The 9,310-nt window shown below is 34.5% G+C and overlaps 1 protein-coding gene across 3 annotated transcripts in view; it reads right to left on the bottom strand.

Annotated features, from left to right (window-relative positions):
- Positions 1–106: 106 nt before the first annotated feature.
- Positions 107–9,310, bottom strand: part of LOC122042832 (phospholipase SGR2-like) — a 90,973-nt gene continuing 81,769 nt past the window's right edge. For all 3 annotated transcript variants that reach the window (XR_006129366.1, XR_006129365.1, XR_006129367.1), the window contains exon 25: positions 107–238. The gene's annotated coding sequence lies outside the window, so the exon portion shown is untranslated. The remainder of the gene's footprint in view (positions 239–9,310) is intronic.

The following is a 9,310-nucleotide window of genomic DNA, read 5'->3' on the forward strand; positions in this document are numbered from 1 at the left end:
GAATACTCATTGCCATCAGATGAGTGACTATGCATCACCCAGAACATGCCTGGCATACTTAAAGCAATCACGATGAGAAGAAATCAGAAATTAACATTTGTGTCAAACAAGACCAGTGTGCAACAGCTCTCCCAGCACTACAACCAAGTAAATGTTCACGCAAATAAATTCCCAGAAACAAATTAGTTCCATTTATTATAAAATATTCTCCCAGCTTTAACAAACTGGGGCAATTGACCTGCAAATGTAAACAAAATGAGATTATGAATCCAACACAGTGAATACGCTAAAAAAAACATTAATTCAACTATGCTAAATTGTACAGTGGTAGAATCGATCATAGAAATGTCAAGAAAAGAAAGGTACAAGGAAAGATGAAGAAAAAAAAAAATAGCCATCATCCCTGGTTTTATTTTTTCCAATCCAATGGTAAGAAACTTTCCATGTTAGGATTGACGATAGAAACAAATTCATCACTATCTTGTCGACCGTAATCCATTCCCCTTTAGTGCGAGGCTAGTACACCGAATCCAACAAAGTATTACGTAATTTTCAAACAATCAGAAAAAGTCAATTCCGATGAACAGGAAGAAAAAGCAGCAAATTTGTTGAAAATCATTAATCAAGAAAAATAACAAAAAGTAGATAAACTGGAAAACATACTTGAAAATATTCTTGTATTTATAAGAATTTATACGATAAGAAGCAATCATCAAGTTACGGATTAAGATCAACAAAAACAGAGACCAAAAAATAAAACCAATTAGTGGAGTCGTTGGGCTAAACAGGAAGCAAATAGAGCCGGACCCAGCAAACTAGCTTTATTAAAAAAGGGGGCAGAAATGATCTTTCCAACAGGGGAGAATCAGAAAGGAGAGAAAAGGCATTGCCTTCTATCACTGAAAAAAAAACACCAACCTCCAGAAAAACGATCAAAACACTGACCTGTCGACTCAGAATCCGAAACAAGCTAGAGAAGAAAAACACGGAGGATGCCCAGAATCACAAACCATCAACAAGGGAGAGCATCAAGAAACGATTTCGGAGGTTGATTCCTGCAGCTTAAGGCGATCTCGCAGACGCTTGCTTCGATTGGAAAAACCAGGAGAGAGATTTGGAGGGGAGGGGAGGAGAGGGGAAGGGGAAATCAATGAAAAATTTAGAGGAGGAAAGAAGAGGGGGAAAACAGAGGAGAGGTGTGGTCCCCACGCAATGAATTAAAATAAAATCTAAATTTACGTATTCCAGGACTAATTTACCAAAGTGGACAGACAGTTATACCGAATTACCCATTGACCTTAGTGGTTAACTACCAAACCCAATAATATAATGGGTGAAGTTACGGCTACCGTATATTGGATAAGGGAAACGAGGGTGTTTCGGTCATTTAGGATGCGCCTGGAATGATTAGTCCCAATGATATAAAAAAATATTGAACGAGCTGAGATCATTTTTCATCGGCTCATAATTTATGATTCATAAGCTCAGTATATATGATTGTACGTCTAATTAGGAAAAAAATCTATATAATGTATCGTAATTGGAATCGAAATGCGGATATATAAGTGATAACTCACGCTTTTCTACTGCATCATATCATGGCCAGGGCACGATGAGTCGCATTGAGAAACTATGCGGGTTAGTCGGCTGGCTTAATGATGGTTTGCTTCGCGTTGCGCTAATATGCGGACCGTTGGTGGCCAACAACGCGTGTGACGGTGGGAATAAATTTACTTTTTATTTTTTTTAAAATATATATATAGAAAGATATGCATTTTTAAGAAAGTTGATTGCCTGCCGGGTTAGTCGAGAAAGGTCGAATTTTGACTGACGCATAACATGACAATTTTAAGAATTTTAAGAATATTGGTGAGATGGATCTTCATCAACGTTTGACGATTTATTTTAATAGTGATTTTTATAATTAATCGATTTGAAAAATTAAATATTTGAATTATTAAAAAAAAATTTAATTGGTATAGGAAAGTTTTATAATTATTGTCGCTTCATGTGAGTAATCTACAATAATATTGGAGCAAGAGGGGCGATATCGTTCACCTAAAATGATACATGCAAGTAAATCATGGATGGTATTTTATCATAATACAACGACCCTTTATATGAGGAGGTTTGGGTACCCAACGAGATATTTTACATATGTTAAAAATTGATCTCAAAATCTATTGAAATCAATACCTTGATGGAAAGAATTTTTGTTGGTACTGAAAATACTAACTAATCAAACCTATATTTTGATATTGACAAAAGTTCAAAGTTAAGAGTTAGGGTGCGTTTGATTCAAGTTATCATGTATAATCTTAGTAATGTGATTATTAAGTAATCACATAACCAACGTTATGGGGAATAAAACATAACCAAATGTTGTTTGGTTCAATGTAGGTAATGCAATAAAAACTTGTTTGTTTGAAGGTTTTAATGAATAACTTAGTTTAATATTTTACTATATTACCCACAATTACAAAATCAATTGTACATAATAATAATAATAATAATAATATTATTATTATTATTATTATTATTTAAACTCTACATTTTTTTACTTTTTCTTTTTCACATTTTTCTTTAGTTTTTATATATATATATTTAATTTTATTTTTTTTATGTTTTTTATTTTTTCCATTTTTTATTTTTTTTATTTTTTTTACTTTTTTATTTTTTATTTTTTTAAGTTTTTAAGTTTTTTTTTACTTTTTTACATTTTTTATGTTTTTATGTTTTTTTTTTTACATTTTTTATTTTTAAATGTTTTTTATTATTTTTTACTTTTTTAATTTTTTTTTACGTTTTTTCTATTTTTTATTCCTCATTTTTTTTTCCTATTTTTAATGTTTTTTTTATTTTTTTTAAAAGTTTTTTTCCCAATTTTTATTTTTTTATTAATTTTATGGGGTTTTTATTTTTTTACGTTTTTTTAAAAATATTTTATTATTTTACTTTTTTCTTTTCGTTTTTCTTTTTTTGTCACATTTTTCTCTTATCCGAGGGTATTTTGGGCAAAAAAAATTTGTTAACCCCGAAATCAAGAAAAATCTCAATTTTCTGATTCCTGGTTGTATGTCCCTTTTGTTGATGTGTCGGGCATAGAGTATTACTCGCGAATCATCGATTACCTAAACCAAACAGGGTTTTTGTTGATAATCTTGGATGGATAACCAAGGTTATCCAGAAAAATCCCCAACCAAACGCACCCTTATTATGATGTAACAAGGTTAACTAAGTATATAAGAAAGTCCTAGTTGAGACTAGATAAAGAAGTCCTAGTCAAGTGGATTGGGCAAAGAAGTCTGGGTCAAGTGGACTGAAAAAAGTCTTGGCAGATCGAGAACGTCGGGCAAAAGTCCTAGGGGTTGAGGACACTAGGCAGGAAGCTCTTGGGTCACAGACACAAGGCAAGAGTCTAAGCGGGTCGAGGACTTGACGTCTAGCGGAAAGTTTCAAATGTCAAGATTGAATACTGAACAAAAGTCCAAATAGGTCAAGAGAACTGAATGTTTGGCAAAAGGTAAACTCTTCTGAGAGAAATAGGTGAGGACATGCTCTCCATTGAGAGAACGCATCAGTTTGACCTAAGGTTTTAGCGAAATCCAAAAGTCAAGATCAAATAGTCAAAATACTGTCAAACTATTTTATTTCATATTATTATTGTGTTTTCTGTGCTAATTCTGTGATACAGAAATCAAAAAACTTGGAAATGTTAATCCATACACCTAGAATGGATCTAAGCACCCTAACCTGATCCAGGCATCTAGAAGGGATCTAGGCGCCATGATCAGCCTCTAACTAGTATGATAAGGTGTCAGCCTTTAACTTGTCGTCATACATCAGCATCCAGGCACCTGGTCATCACACATCGGTATCCAGGCACTTGGAAGGAATTCAGGTGCCTAGGATAGGTAGATTCAACCCTAATAAAGATTCGACAAGGTGTTGTCATGCCAGTGGTTCAAAGCTCGAGAGTGGTCTAGGCGTCTGGAAGTGGATAAATTGATGACGAAGGTGGATAAGATATACCTCGATGGAGGCGCCTAGAAGGGATCTAGACGCCTGGAATGACCTATAAAAGAGCCTTTGACCAGTAGCTCTAAACATCATTCTTCTACACTGAACGACTCTCGAGTTGCTCTGAAACTCTACTACGATTTCGAAGTGCCTCATTGACAACTACTCTCTACTTCAGATCTCTTGAAGTTGGCAGTATTTTTTATTTGTTAAGTCAATTGTATTTCATATTTAAATCCTTGTACTTGATGAACTTATAGTGAATTGTCCATAAAAAACAATCAATGATCGCGAACCTTAGACTAGTAGCACGAACTATGATCTAAGTAAAAAAGAAACAGTGTTAGTATTGTTTTTGTTTATTCTTTTCTGCTGCATACTCTCGAAGTTTTCAAAAACTATGAAAAAGTGATAGTGATGAGCATTATTCACCTTCCCCCTTTAGCACTTTCTTTTGATACTATAATTGGTATCAGAGCGGTGACACTCTAAATTGGTGCAACCACCGTTTAAACATTTTCTTCATTGTCAATCAAAATCGGTGTAATCACCCCTTCTGATAAATCCTTTTTCTTGCTTATGTTTTGTTTTTCATTTCTGGAAGTTGATATAACATCACTTAAGTTAATTTCTTTTTCGTATTATTCTTCTCCCACACTACTAATCTAAGACCAAGTGTTGATACATTCTGTGATTTTTTTTTTGTATGCAAGAGTTTTTTTTTAATGACCCATCAAAAAGGCTACAATACCGCCCGACCGCCACTCTTCTTTGGTGAAGACTTCGGCTATTGGAAGTGTCAGATGGAATTCCACCAAAAAAATCATGTGGAAATATTGATCATCATCCAAATTGGGTTCGGGCTACCTCTTGACAGAAATGGTGTATCGATGGGATGCGAGAACTGGGACCCTCACATGATGAAGAAAATTGAGGTGGATGCAAAGGCTACTAGTTAAACCAGGTCAGACCTTTCAAAAGTGCCAAAGACCTTTGGGGCAAACTGATCGAGCTGTACAAAGAGACCTCCAACGAAAAAGTAAGCGTAATTTAATAGTAAATAAATTGTATAATATTAAAATACAGGAAAGAAAATTAGTAAATCAATTGCACGCCCGAATTCAAGACCTACTCAATGGTCGATATTCAATTAGACAAAAAGTATAAAATCACGACATTATAAGGTACACGCTATATGTTTTTCCAAGGAATACTTTGTGGGCATTTATGACAGATGCTTACAAAGTTTTCAAGGATCTTTCTTCCATTAGGTTAGATGAATTGTTTTCCAAATTTGAATTGCATGAACAAATTAATGCACGCTCTGCCGAGAAAGGGATTACTTTGCTTGTAGGAAAAACCAAGATGGGAATTAAAGTACCAATTCTGATATAAGCTTGAGTTCGAATACGAATTAGACTTCGAAGACGATGACAAAATCACCACCAAACTAGTCAATCTAGTTTGGAAACTCTACAAGAAGAAGAAAGGATTCACCAAACGCGAAATCAAGAAGGTAATCCAATCAAAGGGTAATCAGTCAGGACCAAGCCAGACTCCCAAAAGCAAGTTAGAAGTAACATGCCACAGATGCAATCAGAAAGGCCATTTCAATCGGAGTGCCCAAATATAAAAGACACCAAAAAGCAAAAAAGGAAGAAGACACTACAAGCAACGTGGGATGAATCTTCGTCAGAAGACTTAGATGAAGAAGAACAAAATGAAGCAAGCTTCCTTGCACTACCTGTAAGATCGACAAGAATTTAGATATCTCCACAATTGTATGATATTGTCCACTTTGGGACTAATCCCTCATGGTTTTACTCTTGGGCTCTCCCCAAAAGACCTCATGCCAATGGAGATATCTTTTCTCTTATAAACCCATGATCTTTCCCATGTGTTTTCAATGTGGGACTATGTTTGCAACCTTGCAACCCCAACAATCCCCCCCTCAAACAAAGGACCACAGGCTTCCCACGTCTTATCCTCGACCCACCAGGTCTTTTTACCCTCGGTCCACCCGATCTACTAGGACTTCCTGCATGGTGTCTGGTCCTCTTGATCTGAACATATGAGCCCCCACTTTCTTTGTTCGAGGTTAATATTGTACCAACATGGTTTAATCAGACCATAACTCTTGTGCACAGTCGGCGATTAAACCTTCTGGCAGTCCGGGCTAAACCTTCTGGCAGTCCGGGCTCTGATACCAATTGTAAGATCGAAAAGAATTTAAATATCTTCACAATTACATGATATTGTCCACTTTGGCCTAAGCCCTCATGGTTTTGCTCTTGGGCTCTCCCCAAAAGGTCTCATGCTAATAGAGATATCTTTTCTCTTATAAAGCCATGATCTTTCCCATGTGTTTTCAATGTGGGACTATATTTGCAATCTTGCAAATCCAACACTACCTACATTAGAACAAGTGATCGATACCGAGTCTGAGACCGGATCCAAAACTGAGTTCGAGTTAAGCCAAGGATCCGTATTTGGTTTGGAAGGTTCTAACACTGCTGTAAGTCCTACTTTAGTTGAAAAGTTATATAACATGATTTCCTATTGGACTCATAAATTAGCTAAGTTCAATGTTCGGATCAAGTCACTCCAAATGGAGGTAATAACTCTTAAGGAGAATACTAACCCAAGTTCTTTGACTAAATCAGTTCAAAGTGGAACTTCAACTCAAGTCCAACAACTTGAGGAAGAAATTTCCACCTTGAAAATTTAAGTCAAAGAACTTAAGGATTCATTGAAACAATTCACTTTAGGTTCCAAAAAAACTTGATATGACTCTTAGAAAATAAAGGGTCATATACAATTGATCCGGACTAAAATATAAGGTTAAATCTCATTACAAATCATATTTATCAATTGATAATCGAACCACTAGGAAACAAGTCCAAGCATGAGTCCCTAAATCGAACTTGATTAATTAAGTTGGACCAAATCAATATTGAATTCCCAAGGGTTAAATTCATTACCTAGATATACCTTATAAAAAAAATGATGATAAATCCAGTTAGCCTCATTGACTATCTCTAATTAGGGTGACCGACCTAGTCCCACAAAATTTTCTCACCGACCACCAGGGTAAATTGGGAAGTGTGTGTGGCAGCCAACCCAAGAGCCTAGCATTCTTTGATTGCGCCCTCTATTTGGAGGAAAAATTCCTAAAAATACGCAATAGTTGGGGATCAAACCTAGATAAACCTTATTGAGGTCATGATCTAGGGGGAGACACTAGAAAAATTATTTTTATTATTAAATAAACTTGCATGTTTGTTTGATTTACAACTTTTATTACTTCTTATTTTTATGTTTAACTTATAATGGTTAGATAAAGATTTAGGCTTGATTGAGACTTGTCCAATCTAGTATCAGGATGGGGCAAGATGATATTACGTTAGGAAAACTTAATTTAGAGAGTCAAGTAGGAAAAGACGTACCTTATTTAGTCTACTTAACTAAGTGGAACTAATCGAATCTACCTTGTCACATCCTAGACTAGTTAGACCAGAGTTTTTCAAAAATAAAGTTAAAGTGTATAATTTCTTAAAAATGATTTGTTTAGAAGTTTTTCGTTGCTCCAATATCTAAGAAGGTCCTTGTGTCTCACTACATTCTGGAAGTCATTTTTTGAAATGCACACTTAACTAACCAATTATTAAACTTGAATTTAATCCAAATGTTAAACAACTTTTAGATTTCAAATTAAATTAATAAGAAAATTAATAATCATTTCACAAAACCTATAATGTTCCCTATTTAAAAATTTAGAAAATAGTGAGATGGATTTTAAGACTAATTAGCTTAATCAATTTAGAATCCAACTTAATTAAACTTAAACTAATTAATCAAACTCAAAATTAAATCAATTAATTAAGCTTAAACTAATTAATCAAACTCAAACTAATTAATCAAACTTAAATCAATTAATTAATCAAATTTAAACTAATTAATTAAATTTAAACTAATTAATCAAACTTAAACTAATTAATTATATTTAAATCAATTAATTAAACTTAAACTAATTAATCAAACCTAAACTAATTAATTAAATTTAAAATAATTAATCAAAATAACTTAATCAATTTAACTAAATAAAACCAATGTATTCAATTTAACTTAACCTAATTCAACTTAATTTAACTCAAAATTAACTTAAAATAAACCCAAAAACTAACAAAATTTGTTTAACTATTTAATTAGTCATGCCCAAAATAATGTCGAACTCTGGCATTAGCAACACAATAAGGTCTGCTTGCACGATATTCTTTTGAAATTGGAGCTTCACATTTTTTTACTAAATTGGTAGATAACATCACTTTTCTCGAGGACATCGTAACCCTAAATCCCAATTCCATACTCCCACGTAAGATTTCTAACCGCATCACAAAGGTTCGGATATAAATAAGTGTATAGCTCCAGAATCTAGCAAGACATAAGTGGCTACGTCCACTATAATTATCCTACATGTGACAACAATACCATCATATCCCGAACAAAAGTTCGTAACCTCTTACATCACATTCTTAAAAATCCTCCTTCAAATTGTGAGCCTAATTTAATACATACAAATCAATAAAATTTGATCCTAAGCCATCATAAGTTCCAAATCTTACTCCCTAATAATTCTAAAATTTTGGAATATACAACCTAACCACTCATCAATCCGAGTTTACCTTGATGATAATCCTTACATTTGAACTTAGCACTCCAAATAGTATGGCAATATAAAGTGTTGAATTTAACTAAAATGCCTGTGATAAGCGTAGTGTCTGGTTCAACCTGCTCAGTATGCATCGCAAAAACCCAATTAGTCACAGATTACCTCAGCTTCGGGCACCCAGTAGCTTTGTGCTTGTCTTCCCCACATTCAGAGCACTTACCTGATCCCCACATGCACTTTCCAAACGATGATGGTAGCACTCCTTGCACAAGAGTTTATCACTTAATTTCGGGGCATTTGCCTTAAGAGGTTGATGTTTCTGCTATCCTCGAGACCTTTGTGGTCCTGCAAACAACTTCTTGTTATGTTGTTACTACTGTGGATATTGCCTCCTTTTCTCCATCTCAAAATCGATATCCTTCAGCGCTTGATCTGCCCAGAAGGCCCTGGTAATAATAGTAAAGTCCTCCGTCAGGTTCGCCATCAAGATGTCACGATGAATAATAGGCCTCAATCTGTCCAAGAAGTGTCTCATCTTTTCCTCAGCATCGTTGGCAATTAATGGCACAAAGTGACACCCCCTATCGAACTTTCGAACATACTCAACAATGGATAAATCTC

Source organism: Zingiber officinale, chromosome 2A (genome assembly GCF_018446385.1).
Source record: "Zingiber officinale cultivar Zhangliang chromosome 2A, Zo_v1.1, whole genome shotgun sequence".
Lineage (NCBI taxonomy): Eukaryota > Viridiplantae > Streptophyta > Magnoliopsida > Zingiberales > Zingiberaceae > Zingiber > Zingiber officinale.